The 19,712-nt window shown below is 44.4% G+C and overlaps 1 protein-coding gene and 1 non-coding gene across 2 annotated transcripts in view; one reads left to right on the top strand and one right to left on the bottom strand.

Moving 5' to 3' along the window:
• The window catches only part of LOC126273015 (C-Maf-inducing protein-like), an 879,384-nt gene that overhangs the window by 181,800 nt on the left and 677,872 nt on the right, over positions 1–19,712 (top strand). The gene's annotated exons all lie outside the window — the stretch shown is intronic.
• On the bottom strand, positions 8,877–8,953 carry Trnas-uga (transfer RNA serine (anticodon UGA)). The gene has a single exon. It is a non-coding gene; the product is annotated as a tRNA-Ser (tRNA).

Here is a 19,712-nt window from a genome sequence, read left to right as displayed (position 1 = left end):
AACTCCGCCATCTCTTTCCCCTCGTCCACCACTGCTGGTGGCTCACCTCCAACTGCGCAACGCTACGCGCTGTTAGCATCCAGCTGCCGCTGCCCAACACTACAATGGCAGACAACAATGAAAACTAGCCACAGACTGCGCACAGCACAGCCAGTGATTTTTCATACAGAGCGCTATGTGGCGTTACCAATAAGAAAACCTAAACAGCCTACTTACAAATGGTATGGATCTAATTTGGAGAAAACCAGAGAAGCTCGAAGGCTTCCATTAGTTTGATAGTTTAGTCGCTCGTTATCAATGCCGCCATTGCGGATGTAGAATAAATTGACACACAGATATAGAACAGACTTTATGTTCTCCTGTGGAGCACACAGAATTAACAGAAATTTTACTTAGGGAAAGCACCCACGTCTTCGTTTTAAAATGCTGCCGTATTTAGGAATTTCATTGGTCTCTCTGAATAAACGAATGCCTGTCAGAATGCTTGTCTGACTGATATGCCCAACATGGGTATCCATACATACCCTTTCCGCAGGTATAAAGAAGGTAATACACTTGCGATGTCACACCTTTTTGCCGTACAACCAGTATGCTCCGTTGTTATGCAGTTAAATTTTGGTTGTATTGCCGTAATTTTCAGTGATTATTCCTGTTAACGTACGAGTACACGAAAGGAAACCTTTTTCTATGTAGATCCATTCTGCGTTTCTCTGTGTGCAGTTCGAGCTCTCACCTTATTAATTGCTTTCACATAATATCAGTTGTCACTGAGAATGTAGGTAATGAGTTGTAAATCATCTTTAGGATGTTCAAACTTGTAATTCCTCTTTCTGGATCAGGCGATTATTTACATAGTTTTACTATCACAGTTTGTGTGTGTTTGCACATGCGCTCTTGTGTTGAAATATTCATTCTCGAAGTCTGCCGTAAACTGGTTATTAAAATTGATAGTGATTAGATGATTGCAGAGGTGACTGAGTTATCCTGTGCCATGGCTCCAGTCAATGAACATATAGTCTACACCCCTGTACAACGCCATGAGTTAGAAGTAGGTCGTAGTTAGTTTCATTAATATGAATTGTCGCATGACAGACTAAAAGCTAACAGTCACCGGAATCTCTGAACGTCAAAGTTTTCCTGCAGTAATAAATTCGGCAACTGCAAAACGCTGAGTAATGTCATCAGATTTTATTGAGCTGCATACCACATAGATATTCAAACCAAAAATAGCCATAGAGTATGAATATGAAACCAGGATTCATCAGACCTTTATAGATTATCGAAAAGCAGTAGACTCCGTGGGGATTTGGCAGTCGCGAAGGTCCTTGAAAATGCCAGGATAACTTAAAGGTATATAAAGTTTCTGAGCTTTGTCTATGAGCGGTTAACAGTGACAGAGTGCATGATGAGCTTATCACCAGCAAGATCCCAATCGGCAAAGAGTTCGCCAAGACATCAGTCCGAAGCTGTACACACTTGCATTAGAAGACGTTTTCAGAAAATCAGAACGGAATGACAAAGGCTCATGTCGATAACATATGCATTTAGGCAATGATGATGTGCTCATAAGTGAAGATCTGGAATAGCTATAACATGAGTTAAGAACTAAAACTTGCCTCCACAATGATTGGCTTGCAAATAACCGTCACTAAAACAAAAATACTAAGTCCAGGCAACGAATCACTAACAGAGTTTGTAAGTGCCAATGTGTCGGACTCGTAGCTCGACAAGATTATAGGCTGCGGACCCCTAACTTGTTCACTGGAAACCGTGGGACCACAAGAGAGACATTGGAATACCCCCAAAAGGAAATGGCTTGATGACATGAAGTTCGTGGCTGGAACACGATGGTACTAAGTGACTCAAAATTGAGGACAGTGGAAGCAATCGACAAGTCCTATATCCAGCAGCGGAGTAAGATACGCTGAAGAAGGAGAAGAAGACGAAGACGAGTATGATTACTCCAGGAATACCTGGACGTTAGAATCGAATGCTTAGAGACGAATTTTTGTTGGGTGTAATACTAAATTTTTACACTCTCTAAGGAAGGGGATGTAGGAAATAGTGGACAACTTCTTCTTCTTCTTCTTCTTCTTCTTCTTCTTCTTCTTCCATCGTGGTCTAGACCATAGGCCTGTTCCGTCTTCTTAGTATCAAGCCATATTTTTCCTTGGCTTTCCTATGGATCTTGTACCTGAGGGTCTGAAATTTATGGCCTGTTTTGATAGTCTTAAATCTGGCTTTCTTTGTGGATGTTCTAGCCAGTGTTCTCGATTAGACTTGATCTTCTTATTCATCGCATATATCACAAGCTGTGCTCTTGTGTCTTCGTTTCTTAGTCTATCTAATCTTGTACACTTCTTAATTACTCTTAGAAATTTCATTTCTGCGTCTTGGATACTGCTTCCTTGCTTTTTAATAACTGTCCAAATTTCATTTCCAAATAGCAATGTGGGGGTGGCCATCACCTTATAAAACATGATTTTTGCGTCTTTTCTCACTTTATTCCTAAATGTTCTGTTGACTGTTCCGCATATAATTTGATACTGCTGCAGTTTTTTGTAAATTTCGAGTCCATTCCATTAGCTTATAATATTTCCCACTTAACTGAAGTGATGAACTTGTTAAATTGTTTTGTTTCCTATTTTGATCTTGGCTCTCATCAGTTTTATTCCTTTGAAAGCCATAACTTTTGTTTTTTGGAATGGATATTTTCATATTATATTCTTTAAAAATTTGGTTCAGTCTATAGATGGATCTTCGTGCCGAGGTCTCGGTATGTTGTGCAACTGTAAGATCGTCTGAAAAAAACATCATATTAAAAAACATGTCATGTGATAATCTCAAGCCCGCATCAGTTTGTTGTTTCCACGTTCCAATCATATCGTCAATGTAAATGCGAGTGATAAGCTACGCCGTTGTCGAGTCCCTTGGTTGATTGTGATGCTCTCTGACGATACTGATGTCTGCAAGAAAACAGCCTCATCGGAATCCAAAATTCTCTAGATAAAGTGAATTATACGTAATAGGCATCAATACGAGGAACGATACAGCGACATTAAATTAATTAGCAGTAATTAACCTATGGACTGTGTCGTAGATTTAAGATCGTCTTAAACTGATCAGCCAGAACAACGACGTTGTGACCACCAACTTACTACAGATATAAATCCGTCTAGGCGATAGCAGCGTCACCTGGCCATTAATGATTGCTGGTCAGACACACGCAGAGTGCATGTAGTATCACTGAGCGTTCTGTCAGTGGGTAGACTGGGGAAGGCGCGCAACCTATCTGAGTTTGTCCGAGGGAAGATTTAGATGGCCCGGAGACTCGGCACGGGTATTTCGGAAACTGCACGATTTGTCAGGTGCTCAAGGAGTGGCAAAACCAAGGTGAAACCACGTTCAGACGTTGTGGGCAGCCAAACCACCCCCTCATTACAGATGTCAGACGTCGTAGGATGAGCAGACTGGTAAAGAGAACAACTGTGGCGGAACTAACATCAGACTTGAACGCTGGGCAGAATAGGCCCACATGTGTGACTGAACACACAGAGCACCGAACACTTCGAACGATGGACCTCCGACTGAAATGGCCACCTGGCCATCGCCACTAGACGCTGGCGCAGTGGCATGGCATGGCGTGCCGTGATCTGATGAATCCCGACACCACCTTGATCATGCCCATGGGAGGGCGCAAATCCGTCGTCTTCCAGGGGAACAGCTCCTTGACACCTCTACTGCGGGACGGAGACAAGCTGGCGGCTCCATTATACTCTGGGGAACATTCACATGGGCGTCTATGAGTCCAGTGGAACTCTTGCGAGACATCACGACGGGCAAGAATTGTCGTACACTGGTTGCAGACCACCACGTACGCCACCTCATGACGATCATGTCTCCCAATGACAGTGGCATTTTTCAACACGATAATGCGTCATGTCACAAAGCCAGGAGTGTTAAGGAGTGGTTCGAGGAACACAGCGGCGAGTTCCAATTGATGTTAACGGCCCTCCAGCTCGCCAGATCTGAATCCGATCGAACAGATCTGGGAAGATGGCGTCAGAGTTCATCGCCCCCCTCCCCTCCCCGGAATTTATGGGAATTACGTGACTTGTGTGTGCAGATGTTAGGCCAAGTCCAACCAAGGCCTCATTACTTCCATGTTTCGACGCATCGCCGCTGTTACCTGTGCCAAAGGTGGACATTCGGGCTATTAGATAGGTGTTCATAATATTCTGGTTGACCTGTGTTTAATCGCGAGAGGATATACGAATTAGGGAAAAACCGCAATAAATCAATTTCAGTGAATCAGACGGACTTAAACATCATTTAAATATTTCGACACGATATGAAATCGGATGTGTATGTGACATCAGGAAATGGGAAAGCTAATGAGATACTTACATGGTTTGGTGGTGTTATGGAAGTGTGCAGTCCCTCTGCATAGGATAACACTAAGGCGGCCAATTTTAGATTGCCGCTCTAGCGTTTGGAATCCGTATCAAGTAGGCGCAGAAGGAGACATCAGTAGAATTCTAAAGCGCTCTGATTCGGTAGTTAAAGATAAGAAATGGACAGAGAACTGGAGTGGGAATCTTTGCAAGAATGGCGGTGCTCTTCTCGCGAAAGCGCTGTAGCATAAAATTAGAGAATTAGTATTCGAGGAGGGGAGTATAACAATTCTACTTTTTCCATCGTATATCTTGCCTATGAGTTACGAAAACACGAGAAGAGACTTATTGACAACTTTTTCTCGCTTCATGAGTGATGTGATATGGAAAGGGAGTCGCTGATATTGGTACGAACTATCCTTCGTCGTGATCTGTGTGTTTACATGCGGAGAATAAATGATATATATAGCTGAAGACTATTGCTTGTAGGAGGTTTTTATGCAGCAACAGCCAATCACTTATGATGACGATAATGAAGATGATTGTTGTTTCTTCAGGTATCTTCAGTAGGTAAGTATAATTCTAAGAAAGTGTAGCGCATCTACCACATAGGAAATAAGAACAATTTTGTACATCATATCTTGAATATCGTCAAGTGTGTCGGGAATTGATGCCATCAGTGTAAAGGAAAATACACACGGCATACAGAAGAGCGTTACGATGGATGTAATCACCCGTTTAGTTAGCACAACATGTTACGGAGATGCTGAGGGCTTGGAAGATGATACTGGTCTCATGAAAAAAAGACTGAGGCATCTGTCAGGAGAATCTGTATAGAACGTGAACCGTGAAACGATTCAACTCGTTCCTTCACCTTCACTGTCAATTTCCCATATGCCCTAGTGAAAAGATTGAAGGAGTGACATAAAAAATACGAAGAGACCTTCACCAAGCGTTATACTCTAAAAAACGGGAGTATATGTAGTTGGCAGATGTTTCAGAAATAAATGTCGTTCCACTATTTCTTAAGTTTCAATCATAACTTTTATGCTCAGAGTTATTATTAAGCAAAGGGGTTTAAAGATAAAAGAATAACTTTTATCGGTCATTTTACCTTAATTTACTTATCATATTCTTCATAAAGGTCTTCGTATGTGAGACCGAGACATCGTATGTGAGACCGAGACATTAGATAGCATCTACTTTAAGCTGCTTTAAAATGCGAAAATGTTCTATTGCTCTTGAAAATAAATGGTGTCCCTCGAGCTAGAGGCTTATGAACATTCAACCTAAGAAAGTATCAACCTTCGCTGGTAAACATGATCATAAAAAAGATCTGTACATGAAACTTGTTTATTTGTCAGCTTCCATAGGAACTATTGTTAAATATGTTAATGACAGATTTTAAAAATGCTTAAATAAGAAACTGGACTGTCTTCTAAGTAATAGATTTTTTTACTTCCACAGCACCTGCCAGTAGAAAAAAAGGCCACGCTTTAACTACCACATTTTCCACATTCACGGTGTATACTTGGCATTCATTATATGGTTTACTACTGTAGACAATGACAGCTGTTTGCCACTAGCAGTGTCGATGAATGTGGCAGAAAAATATTTCCAACAAGCCATGGCAACTGCGATGTGCACGTCGCACTGCTGAATGCCAGGAGGTACTCTTTACAAAGCAAACAGTCTTTGTAACAGACAAGTGTTCTGTAATGTTGCTGAGTCAGTCTCTGCTAGGACAGAAGGTGACTCTTACTGACAACCTCCAGCTTTTTTTTCTGTCTTAGGCAGGATATTCCTGCACATGACAGTCACAAATGTTTGAATACTTCTGTCAATATGGCTTCACAAGCAAACGAAGGAGTTTCGCAAGGAACCATAGTCACTGCTATAGATGCTCTCCAAAGATTAAATTTATGCATGTTTTCATGTAGCCTCCACAAGAGCTCAGTGCAGAGCAAGGTGTTTTCTCGTTTTTGAAGTTTTTGGACGCTGTCAGGTTTTCGGGATATTATACTAAATATTACTGGCCATACTCTTAAAACATAACTGTTAAAATCTGTGGTTAGGGAGTAAATAATATTTGTACAGATCCCCGCAAGACCTTCAACACTAAAATTTAACAGTATGAATTATGTGTCAAAAAATGGTTCAAATGGCTCTGAGCACTATGGGACTCAACTGCTGTGGTTATCAGTCCCCTAGAACTTAGAACTACTTAAACCTAACTAACCTAAGGACATCACACACATCCATGCCCGGGGCAGGATTCGAACCTGCGACCGTAGCAGTCGCACGGTTCCGGACTGCGCGCCTAGAACCGCGAGACCACCGCGGCCGGCAATTATGTGTCAATTTGCAACATGACTTCATGTGACTTCCCAGTGTTGGTGAACCATAACAGTAATATTACAAAACATCTGTTTCAGTAATTACGAGAAAAAAAGATTGTAACTTATCGCAATTATCTTTTCAATTTTATCCATATTTTGCAGCTTCAAACGTGACAGTGTTCAGTACACTGGAGGTATGAATTAAAAAACGCCTTCAGTCACAACTTTTCGTGTTTTATTAAATGCACGATGCATTTCGGACTCTTCCGGGATCATCGTGAAGTGTAATTTGTCTTGTATTTTTTCTTTCGAATGAGGTGAAATGCATATTCCTGCCAAGAAAAGGTTTAATGTTAGGTTATTAATGTCGTAAGTCAAACACGAAAAATATGTGCAAAATAGTGGAAAAAATGAGCATTGTATCATTAATATGACAGGCTAAGTTGTCATCACTGGCCTGTTGTTTCGTAGCCTATGGAATGTAAATCACGATGCCGGACAATAGCACCCGTGAAATCCAGGTCAGTTGCAAACTTACCGTTAGAGCTCCAGCGTACTGAATGTGTTAAAGTAGTTTGTAAAATGTAAATACCCGCAGATGGAGATACAAGACTTGCGGCTGCGGATAAAAAACTAGCGGAACGCGCATACTTCAAATGCGTGTGACTAGATAAAAAAAAGATGAAGTTTGGCAATACGATCGGCGGCGGGCAGTTTCTTCAGTAACGATCCTTAAAGCACTTGAACATTTAGCTGTTCTTGTCTGGAGCGATTTAAGGTGCCGTCTGGAGATTAAATGTCAGATTGTGGTTTGTCGAAAGAGTATTAAGCGAAGTTAATTCAACACCAAAAAAGATCGCCTTCAAAACCCTCGTTCGAGCAATTCGCGGCGATTGTTGTTCGAACGATGGTAGGGCTCACAAAGTTGGATTGACGGAAGTCATTGAGGAGATTTAAAGGTGAAGTTTGCGCTTCGTCCCAAGTTTCTTCAATCGGCAAGAGAGCAACAGAAATACAGTGTTTCAAAAATATTCATACGCTTTTGCAAGACCGTGTCTTCTACATAAATGGGGACAGAAATCTGAAGAGAATTTTAATTGACGCTTGGGATGGTGTCTGATCATCACAAGAGAGGATGACCGTATTCTACACCGAGAACATCGGAACCTCTCGACCTTTGCACTTGATATCAGAAAATAAGTGAAGACCCCCGAAACAATCTGTCACCGTCATTGGCTGGAGCAGCTGGACTAAGGAATTAGTTTCCCACACTTAAGCTGCTGTTAACGTCACGACACGAATGGTTGCATTTGGAGTGATGGCGTAGCGCGGGAAGCAAGGAGTGCTAATGAATGGCATCGCACATCATGAATCGAGGTTCTGGACTACCCTGGATCACCACCGTCAGCGAGTATGGCGGCGACCTGGAGAGTTGTTTCGCTGTTTTGGAGACGCACAGCCGCTGTCACACTCTGCGTCATGGTCTGGCGAGCCAGCTTGTCTGACTTCGGGTCACAACTGATAGTGACCGAGGGAACTCTGGCGCCACAACAGTACGCTATAGATGTAGTACGACTTCATGTCACGGGTAGTAGTGACTGAGGGAACTGTGTTGTCACAATGGCTCGTTACACACATCTGCGTCGTCACGTTTGCCTCTCGTGCGACAGTGACATAGTGCTGTCTGCGTAATGTTAGAGTACTCCGGTTGTTACCAAAATCCCGAGCTCTTTCCCGACAGTAAATGTGTTGGAGCAGCTCGGACGTCAACTCCGTCCCAGTGTCAGTATGCTATGTATCAAGGATCAGTTACAGCAGTTGTGGGCCAGCTTGCCTCAGTAAAGGCTAAAAGGCCTCATGACACTCTTCCCAACCAAAGCAGTACATTCTTCCAGACCAGAGGGCACTAAATATACTCCGAGACGGGAAAAAAGCTTCTAACTTCGAAGAAATCATCGGAATGGAGCGGAGATCGAGATGAGATGAACATGTACACACAAAATATGATTAGAATCTCAGAAAAAATGACTGATTTGTTCATTTTACACATTGAGCAAGTCAATTACCCGTTGGTCCTCTTCTGGCCCTTCTCCATGCAATTATTAAAAAAAAAAAAAAAAGAAATTTCCTGACAGATTAAAACTGCGTGCCAGGCCGAGACTCGAACTCGGGACCTTTGCCGTTCACGGGCAAGTGCTCTACCAACTGAGCTACCCAAGCACGACTCACGCCACGTCCTCACTGCTTTACTTCTGCCAGTACCCCGTCTCCTGCCTTCCAAACTTTACGGAAGCTCTCCTGCCTGGCATGCAGTTTTAATCTGTCAGGAAGTTTCATATCAGCGCACACTCCGCCGCAGAGTGAAAATCTCATTCTGGATTCAAAAAAATGTTTAAATGTGTGTGAAATCTTATGGGAATTAACTGCTAAGGTCATCAGTCCCTAAGCTTACACACTACTTAACCTAAAGTATCGTTAGGACAAAAACACACACACGCATGCCCGAGGGAGGACTCGAACCACCGCCTGGATCAGCCGCACAGTCTATGACTGCAGCGCCCAAGACCGCTCGGCTAATCTCACGCGGCAAAAAAAAGAAAGGACACCCTAGACCATCACACCTGGCTGTCGGGCCGTATGGTGGGTGGGCTACGGTCTGGCTGGTATCTGACGGCTGACCAGGGCATATCCCGACACGTCTGCGACCTGGGATCTAATTGACTATACTAGAATAGTCCAGTGATGAGTCGCGTTTCGAACTGAGCCCTAACGAGCAGCAAAGTCACGTCTCGAGACACCCCATCCACCGATGGGATACCAACCTGACTGTTGCCAGCAATAAGGCCCGACAACCAGGAGTGATGGTCTGGGGTATTATTTCTTTTCTTAGCAGGACCCCTTTGGTTGTAAACGGCATACCTTTACAACACAGTGGTACGTTGAAGATATTCTACGGCCCGTGTTGTTGCCCTTCACGGTGCTGAGCTTACATTTCAGTAAGATTTTGCCTACCCGCACACAGTAAGAGTTTCTGCTGCTTGTTTCGTACTTGGAAAATCCTACATTGGCCAGCTAGATCGCCAGATCTCTCCCCTATTGAGAATGTTTGGAGCATTACGCGCAGGAACTAGGGATTTTGACCGTCTAACTGTCCAATTGGGTAGAATTTTGTACGACATTCCTCACGAGGGCATCGAAGTACTGTATGAAGCAGTGCCAAGCTTAATAACTGCCGAAGGGGTGGGGAAGAGGTAGGCAACGCGTTATTAACTTGCTCAATTTGTGAAGCTCTTTCTCTTGAATAAATTATCGGAATTTTTCAATTGTTGCGAAATTGTAATTGTTTGTTTGTCTGTGCACATACATCATATCTACTAATTTCCGTCCCATTGAGATAAGTCCTTTGCGATACTTAGTTTTTTTCTTTTTTTACTTCCTTGTCTTCCAGTGTGTAATCAAGAGAAGCATATAAAAAAAACCACGTAAATTGCTGCTGCGCTCTTGGAAGGGAAAGCGATTATTGGGGTTCTTGTGACGGTAGCTGCAGCCTTCTTCCTGACAGTCAGGTATCCCAACCACCACACACAGAACCTTGGCGGCCAACCTTTTTATGCAAGATTTTGAGGAGAGAGCACTTGATCAGCAGCCCTCAAACCAACTGTTTTTTGGAGGTACGTGGATGATACTTTCGTAGTGTGGCCTCATGGAGAAGACAAATTTATGGAGATTTTAGACCACCTAAGCTCCATTCATGAGTACATTCGGTTTACTATGGAATTAGAGAAAAATGGTTACCTCCCTTTCTTGGACATGCTAGTTAGACGGAAGAGTGATGGCTCTCTGGGGCATTCAGTTTATCGGAAGCCCACACATACTGGTTTATATTTAAATTCGTCCTGCTGCCATCACTCATCGCAAACAATAAGTGTACTTAAAACACTTGTACACAGAGCTCATGTCGTGTCAAATGTAGATAGTTAGCCTGAAGAACTTGCCCACCTAAGAGGGTTTTCAAAGAAAATGGATGTTCTACCCGGCAAATTAGCAAGGCACTTCCAATTAAGCCAACGAATCAGGGAGTGGAGAAAGAATACAGTAAGCCTACTAAATCTTTAGCTTTTCTTCCCTTTGTTGGCAACATTTCCTTCAAAGTTGCAAGAACCCCCACGGTTTCGAAGTGAAAGTGATTTTCCGTCCACCATCGAAGATTTCCGAGCTGCTGGGATCAATGAAAGACGATCTGGTATTGCGGAAGGCGGGAATTTATAAAATACCTTGTCAGTTTGGCATGTCATATATAGGACAAACATTGCGAATAGTGTAAGAACGTTGCACTGAACATCAGCGCTGTACTCGCCTTTCCCAACCTAGCAAGTCTGCAATTGCTGAGCATTGCATTTCCACTGGACACTCCATGGAGTATGGCAAGACAACAATTTTGGCTACAGCAACATCCTTTTGGGACTCCGTCATAAAAGAACCAGTGGAAATTCGCATGACGGACAATCTTATGAAACGTGACAATGGCTACCAGCTAGATAATGCGTGGAACCCCGTCACCTCTAATATCTGCTCCATACCAAGACGTCAGAGTGCTCCGATGGCAGCGCCAATTGACAACGCCGAAGGCAGCTGAATTCTGCAGTTCCACCAGCGGGGACGCTGCAGGCGAGCGGTGTGGTTCGTCTGTCAATATGATTTTGACGCATGCGCGGAATACTCACTGCACGCTATACAGGGGGTTACAAAAAGCTACGGCCAAACTTTCAGGAAACATTCCTCACACACAAAGGAAGAAAATATGTCATGTGGACATGTGTCCGGAAACGTTTACTTTCCATGTTAGAGCTCATTTTATTACTTCTCTTCAAATCACATTAATCATGGAATCGAAACACACAGCAACAGAACGTACCAGCGTGACTTCAAACACTTTGTTACAGCAAATGTTCAAAATGTCCTCCGTTAGCGAGGATAAATGCATCCACCCTCCGTCGCATGGAATCCCTGATGCGCTGATGCAGCCCTGGAGAATGGCGTCCACAATACGAGCACGAAGAGTCTCTACATTTGGCACCGGGGTTGTGTAGACAAGAGCTTTCAAATGCCCCCATAAATGAAAGTCAAGTGGGTTGGGGTCAGGAGAGCGTGGAGGCCAGGGAATTGGTCCGCCTCTACCAATCCATCGGTCACCGAATCTGTTGTTGAGAAGCGAACGAACACTTCGACTGAAATGTGCAGGAGCTCCATCGTGCATGAACCACATGTTGTGTCGTACTTGTAAAGGCACATGTTCTAGCAGCACAGGTAGAGTATCCCGTGTGAAATCATGATAACATGCTCCATTGAGCGTAGATGGAAGAACATGGGGCCCAATCAAGACATCACCAATAATGCCTGCCCAAACGTTCACAGAAAATCTGTGTTGATGACGTGATTGCACAATTGCGTGCAGCCCACACATGTTGATTGTGAAAATTTACAATTTGATCACGTTGGAATGAAGCCTCATCCGTAGAGGACATTTGCACTGAAATGAGGATTGACACATTGTTGGATGAACCATTCGCAGAAGTGTACCCGTGGAGGCCAATCAGCTGCTGATAGTGCCTGCACACGCTGTACTTGGTACGGAAACAACTGGTTCTCCCGTAGTACTCTCCATACAGTGACGTGGTCAGCGTTACCTTTTACAGCAGCTCTTCTCTGACTGACATTAGGGTTATCGTCAACTGCACGAAGAATTGCCTCGTCCATTCCAGGTGTCCTCGTGCTAATCCATACATCAAATCCGCATTTGTAAACATTGCACTGACTGCAAAACCACGTTCGTGATGAAAACTAACATGTTGATGCTACGTACTGATGTGCTTGATGCTAGTACTGTAGAGCAATGAGTCGCATGTCAACACAAGCACCGACGCCAACATTACCTTCCTTCAATTGGGCCAACTGGCGGTGAATAGAGGAAGTACAGTACATACTCACGAAACTAAAATGAGCTCTAACATGGAAATTAAGCATTTCCGGGCACATGTCCCCTTAACATCTTTTCTTTCTTAGTGTGTGAGGAATGTTTCCTGAAAGTTTGGCCGTACCTTTTTGTAACACCCTGTATATTGCGGAACGGAGGGAGTCTTCGTCAGTCTTCGATGGCTCACCGAAGGATGGCTGGCAGTTGTCCAGTCGAAATATCGTGGATGGAAGCTAACGACGACCGGCTGCAAGCTCGAAATCTTTTTGAACACAACACACAGACTGCACGCCGTACGCTGCCTCGTAGGTTACAGATTGGGTAGTTAAGCCTGTACGTGCGTCACTTGGTGTACAGCGAGCTGCTATTGAGGCGACGCTACGCGCCGCCGCCAGTAAGAGGCCGCTGCTTGTGGCAGCGAGTCCAGCAGCAGCTGGCTTCCTTTGAGGCGGGCCGCGAAGCGCGCGACGCAGGCACGCACCGTCGGGCCCGAATGCGAGTGCGTCAGCCGCGGCCTTCCTCCGCGCGAAAGCCAGCCACAGCCGCAGCCGCTCTCAAAGGGCCCTTTCATTCGCCCGGCTCCGTTTCTTGCCTCGGCCGGCCGCCGCCGCCTTGCTGGCCGTCTAGAGCCCCTGCTGCCACACTCCACCCCACTGTCTTCTCCAGACTGTGCCAACCCGGCGCAATTACAGACCGCGATGCCTTCTGGGCACGGTATTCGCAATTTCTAACAACCCGTGTCGTCAACCGACGCATTTTTAAGTAGTGAATTTCGTGTGACCAGTTATTCACGTCTGTCAGTTAACCGAGTTTGAAACTTTTATCAGTGCCAGGTCAAAAGAGAACCATCAGAAGAACCTCCGCTGCAAAGTACGTTAATTATTTAACGCCGGTGATGGCCTCACGTGGTGCTGGCGACAGCCTCGTGCGGTGTGGATTAGGCGAGCCAGCAAAGAAGCGAGCTCAACAGAACAGAGCATGGAGAGACGTCTACAGACGTTAAACGTTAAAGTAACCTCTGGTGTGCCACAGCGGAGTGTTATGGGACCATTGATTTTCACAATATATACAGGGTGAGAAGTATTTAAACCGACAAACTCTGGAAGGTTGTAGGGGACATCAAAACAATTATTTTTCCCTAATGTCATTTTTTCCTATGAGGATCATTTAAACCGGTGGAGGCCATATTACGCTCTTTAGTTGTAGGCAGCTGATGTCCACCAGTGTAGTAGTGCATTGTCTCTGTTTCCTAATGGAGCGATACACTTGGAGTGAGTACACTGATGTGGTTGGTGCGTACTACGTAGCGCACCACAACGGACGAGCTGCACAGCGGGTTTATCAACAATAATATCCTAATCGCCTTATCCCGCATCATACGACCTTTGCTGCTGTGTACCAACGTCTGCGTGAGACCGGGTCATTTAGCAGATTACCAGGATAGAGACGCCGTCGGACGGTAAGAACTCTGCAATTTGAGGAAGCTGTCTTGCACATGTGGAGCGGGAGACTTCAATCAGCATTCGTAAAATTGCACGTAAGATGGAGATGAACAAGACGAACGTAAGAACAGTCCTTCGAGAGCAATTGTTACTGTCCATTACACTTACAGCGTGCCCACAACCTGGAACCAGTTGATTACCCACCGCCGATGATGCTGTAGTATACAAAGAAGTTACAGCATTAGAAAATTGCAGCGAAATGCAGGAAGATCTGCAGCGGATAGGCACTTGGTGCTGGGAATGGCAACTGACCCTTAAAATAGACAAATGTAATGTATTGCTAATACATAGAAAGAAGGATCCTTTACTGTATGATTATATGATGGCGGAACAAACACTGGTAGCAATTACTTCTGTAAAATATCTGGGAGTATGCGTACGGAACGATTTGAAGTGGAATGATCATATAAAAGTAATTGTTGGTAAGGCGGGTGCCAGGTTGAGATTCATTGGGAGAGTCCTTAGAAAATGTAGTCCATCAACAAAGAAGGTGGCTTACAAAACACTCGTTCGATCTATACTTGTGTATTCCTCATCAGTGTGAGATCCGTACCAGGTTGGGTTGACAGAGGAATAGAGAAGATCCAAAGCAGAGCGGCGCGTTTCGCCACACAGTTATTTGGTAAGCGCGATAGCGTTACGGTGATGTTTAACAAACTCAAGTGGCAGACTCTGCAAGAGAGGCGCTCTGCATAGCGATGTAGCTTGCTGTTCAGGTTTCGAGAGGGTGCGTTTCTGGATGAGGTATCGAATATATTGCTTCCCCCTACTTATACCCCCCGAGGAGATCACGAATGTAAAATTAGAGAGATTCGAGCGCGCACGGAGGCTTTCCGGCAGTCGTTCTTCCCGCGAACCATATGCGACTGGAACAGGAAAGGGAGGTAATGACAGTGGCACGTGAAGTGCCCTCCTTCACACACCATTGGGTGGCTTTCGGAGTATAAATGTATATGTAGAACTGTACAAGGAAATTATGTATGAGTTTACGGACACAAGACTAAACGCAGCTTATTTTGGATCCGACATTTGGACCGGCATTGGCAAAACTAGAAATAAGCATTTGTTAACACTATCAGTCACGTTAATGTGACCACCTGTCAAAAGCCTGAATACCCACCGTTTGCGGTACGGACCGCTGCGTGACGTGCAAGTAGACAGCCAGTGACGTTCTAGAAGGTGGGGCCATGCCGACTCCAGTGACATGGCGAGCTGCGAGAGATTTCTCGGTTGAGGACGCATCGCGCAAACACCCCGATCGAGGTGGTCCCGAAGATTCTCGATTGGATTCAAAATACTGGGAGTCTCGTGGGCCTGTAGTGAGGTCAGACTTTAAATTGTCCATCCTATGCCTGTAGCGACAGCACATTTACATTTCTCCATCATATGTTGAGCTGCATCAAACCAGTCTCAGGACTGAAGACAACAACAACAACAACAATAACAACAACAACATGTTGTGCCTGTAGTGAAGCCATACTTTCATTGCTCTGTCATGTAACGGGCGCCATAGTGAGGCGACGTCTCATTTCCCTTTCACATATCATGCAAATAGTGAGGGCACAAGTCCGTTGGGGCACACTTTCGTTCATCTGTGATATCTTGTTTTTCATAGTGAAAGCACGTTTTTACTGGTCAGTCATACGATAGGCCCCGTAGTCAGTGCACGCTTGCATTGGTCCATGATGTCATAGGTCTCATGTGTAAAGGTCTAATAAGCAGTTGAATCAGAGATTTGACATGACATCTCTTCCGAGGGCTTTATTTGATCTGTTACCCTTCCCGTATTTTCTCTTGGGGTTTTGTCGCCTATTCAGAAAACCGGACATTTAAGGCGCTAGTAACAACTTACATTTTCTCCGTCTGCTACCTATCAAAAGATTTTCGGTGGCCGAGCAGATGCATGTTGTGCTGTAATAGACATGGTGTAAAATTAGTCGCGAGTGACGCTATGCAGTCACAGAAACGCCCTCAAAACGTAATTTCCCCTACCCTATGCTAAATGTATTCCAATTGTTGAAACTATATCTACGTCGAATAAGTGAGAGATCCGAGATAAGACGACAAGACTGTTAACTGCTAGTTTGGCTCCCTGAAGTGATGGAAGTTTTACGAAGACATGGCGATTTGTACGCACGCCAAACGAGCACAGTGGGACTCAGATACTGTGTCTTCGAGTTGCCAGAAAAGTACATAGACTGTTTGCCGAAACATACTGACAAAATTCAGAGCAATGAGATCATGTTATTCCGAACGTTCGGAATTCAGACATAGCGTGGTACTTCATGAAAAGGATGTACAATATGTGATCAAAAGTATCCGGACACCTGGCTGAAAATGACTTACACGTTCGTAGCGCTCTCCATCGGTATTGCTGGAATTCAACGTGGTGCTGGCCCACCCTCAGCCTTGATGACAGCTTCCATCCTAGCAGGCATGCGTTCAGTTAGGTGTTGCACTGGCGAGACCTACCGATGTCGCTCGGCGAGGCCTAGCACGAAGTCTGTGTTCCAAAACATCCAAGAGGTGTTCTGTAGGATTCAGGTCAGGTCTCTGTGCATGATTTTAAGTCGTGTAACCACTCCGCCACAGGCCGTGCATTATGAACAGGTCATCGATCGTGTTGAAAGATGCAATCGCCATACCAGAATTGCTCTAAAACAGTGAGAAGCAAGAAGGTGCTTAAAACATCAATGTAGGCCTGTGCTGTGATAGTGCCAAGCAAAACAAGGTGTGCAAGCCCTCTCCATGAAAAACGCGACCACACCGTAACACCACCGCCTCTGAATTTTACTGTTGGTACTATAGAATCTGGCACATGACGTTCACCGGCCATTAGCCATACCCGCACCCTGCCATCGGATCGACAAATTGTGTACCGTGATTCCTCACTCAAAACAACGTTTAACTGTTCAATCGTCCAATGTTTACGCTCCTTACACCAAGCGAGGCGTCGTTTGGCATTTACCATCGTTATGTGTGGATTAAGAGCAGCCGCTCGACCATGGAATACAGGTTTTCTCACCTCCCGGCTAACTTTCATAGTACTTGCAGTGGTTCCTGATGCAGTGTGGAATTCCTGTGTGATGGTATGGGTCTCCCTATTACGTATTACGAACCTCTTTAACTGTCGGCAGTCTCTGTCTGTCAACAGACGAGGTGGGCCTGTTCGCTTTTGTGCTGTACATGTCCCTTGACGTTTCCACTTCACTATCACATCGCAAACAGTGGATCCAGGGATGTTCACGAGTGTGGAGATCTCGTGTACAAAGTAGGACCCAAGTGAGCCGGTCGTTGTGGCCGAGCGGTTCTAGGAGCTTCTGTCTGAACCGCGCGACCGTTATGGTCGCAGGTTCGAATCCTTCCTCGGGCACAGATGTGTGTGATGTTCTTGGGTTAGTTAGGTTTAAGTAGTTCTAAGTTCTAGGGGACTGATGACCTCAAACGTTATGTCCCATAGTGCTCAGAGCTATTTTTTGATGCAAGTGACACCCAATCACGTGACCACATTCGAAGTCCGTGAGTCCCACGGAGCGCCCCAGTCTGCTCTCTGACGATGTCTACTGAGTACCGAGGTTGCTGATATGGAGTACCTGGTGGTAGATGGCATCACAAGGCACTTAGTATGAAAATCTTACGTTTTTGGTGGTGTCCGGATACTTTTGATCAAATAGTGTATATAATCCACTGGTATATTTGTTTATAATTGCTCGTTAAAAGTATCATTACTGATATGCGCTGACATGCAGGGTGTCGTTTTTGAGTGAAAGACCACAGCATGTGAACCAGTAGCCGTGTTTCGCCCATTCATCATATGGATTACTTCTACCAGGTTGAATTGCTTTCTGTTCATGAAGAGGAATTCAGCACTTATTTGTCACGTTTCCTTTTATCTTAGTAAACCGAATGAGGTGGCGCAGTGGTTAGCAGCCTGTATATTTCGTAGTGCACACTGCATTGAGCATGTTGGCATTTCAGACTGCCTTCCACCCTTCTACATTTATGCTGTCCGTGGTTTCCCTACATCTGTTAAGGCAAATGAAGGAACGAGGCTTGGTTAGGACACTGTCGACTCCCCGTTTCAACAAAAACCTGACCTTCGTCTCCAAGGGCCACATCTTTCCTTCGGTCTTACTTTTGTCGTCTAAAAATCAGTACCGTTACTCGTCAATACCGTCCGATAGTAGTATTCTGAACAGGTTAAATAAATAAATAAATATTCCAAAACACATGATAACCTCGAGGCATCGTCGAAACAAGTCCTCGTCGCTGTCACGATCGCAGTGACCTTCATTTTCTCATCGCCATTTCATCATTATATCTTGAGTTCCCTGTCCAAAATGAAAGACTCAAAAATGCTATCGATTGCTAAACGTTACAGGGATGATACACTTGTATCAAAGTTATTTAATTAGCAGTAACAGTCCTTTTGTCTTGATTTGGATATCGAAATTTTTGCTTCGAGAGGCTAGGTACCTACTTAAAATCTTTTGATATGTATCGGTAAACGTTCTGTTCCAATCACAACTGTACTGATACCCTTAAAAACGTTCAGCAGTGTTTTAACTTAAAACAGTGCTCTTTTTTTGTATCAGTGTCGTTCTGAACAAATAGCTTCTCCGTAGAGTCTTGAGTACAGCTCGAGGACAATAACAGGCGAGGCGATATTTCACTGGGATTCAGTAGGAGGAGCATTCAAAAATCCTAGACCAACCATTCTAATTTCCTCTTTCCGTGATTTCCCTAAATTACATCGTGCCAATCTCGTGCGAGTGCTAAGGTTTCATCAATTTCGACGTCGACGAGATACCTCACAGTGCTATTCCTTCCTTTCTTCGAGTCCACGTTTGAAGTCACTGAGCTCTCCTGATCGATCCATTCTGCTGTGACTGTTTATCTGGTGACAATAAAGTACAGTACAGTACAGTACACGCCACATTCTTTTATATTGACCGGTTCGCCTCTCGCGACGTCTAGCAATCAGTTCCGCAGAGGGTTGTCCGGATACCTTTGATCAGATAGAGTATGATACATTCCTCCTCCGTCACGTGTTTTCAATACAAACCAGGAAGTCTCTCGCCACCTGCTTTTTCCAATTCTCGCGTGGCTACCTGTTCGGTTACAGGCAGCGTCTCTCCGCTCGGTAATACAAACAAACGTCTTAGAAGTTAATTATCGACTGTACCGTCGCACATTCTGTGCTTTCTGCAGATGACAGTTTGGTACATATCGAAAAGTCAACCTGTATAGTGCACTTGTGAACATGGATAGAAACTTTCAACATCCTGAAAGAACCTTAAGTATTCATTCCTAACAGTCATAAGCAAGATAATATTCTTAATTATCAAACAGAAACATCAAAAGGATTTTTTTATGCATTACAGAGACATTTCCTTACTCCCTTATGTTACTCGCTATAATAATACACGAGTGCTGTTAATTTAATATAATATAGAACGAATACATTTATATCTTTGTTTCAACGTTGGATGCCCAATATAAG

This window comes from Schistocerca gregaria, chromosome 5 (assembly GCF_023897955.1).
Source record: "Schistocerca gregaria isolate iqSchGreg1 chromosome 5, iqSchGreg1.2, whole genome shotgun sequence".
NCBI lineage: Eukaryota > Metazoa > Arthropoda > Insecta > Orthoptera > Acrididae > Schistocerca > Schistocerca gregaria.
Note: the sequence above shows the minus strand (reverse complement) of the source record. Positions and strands in the feature narration are given on the sequence as shown.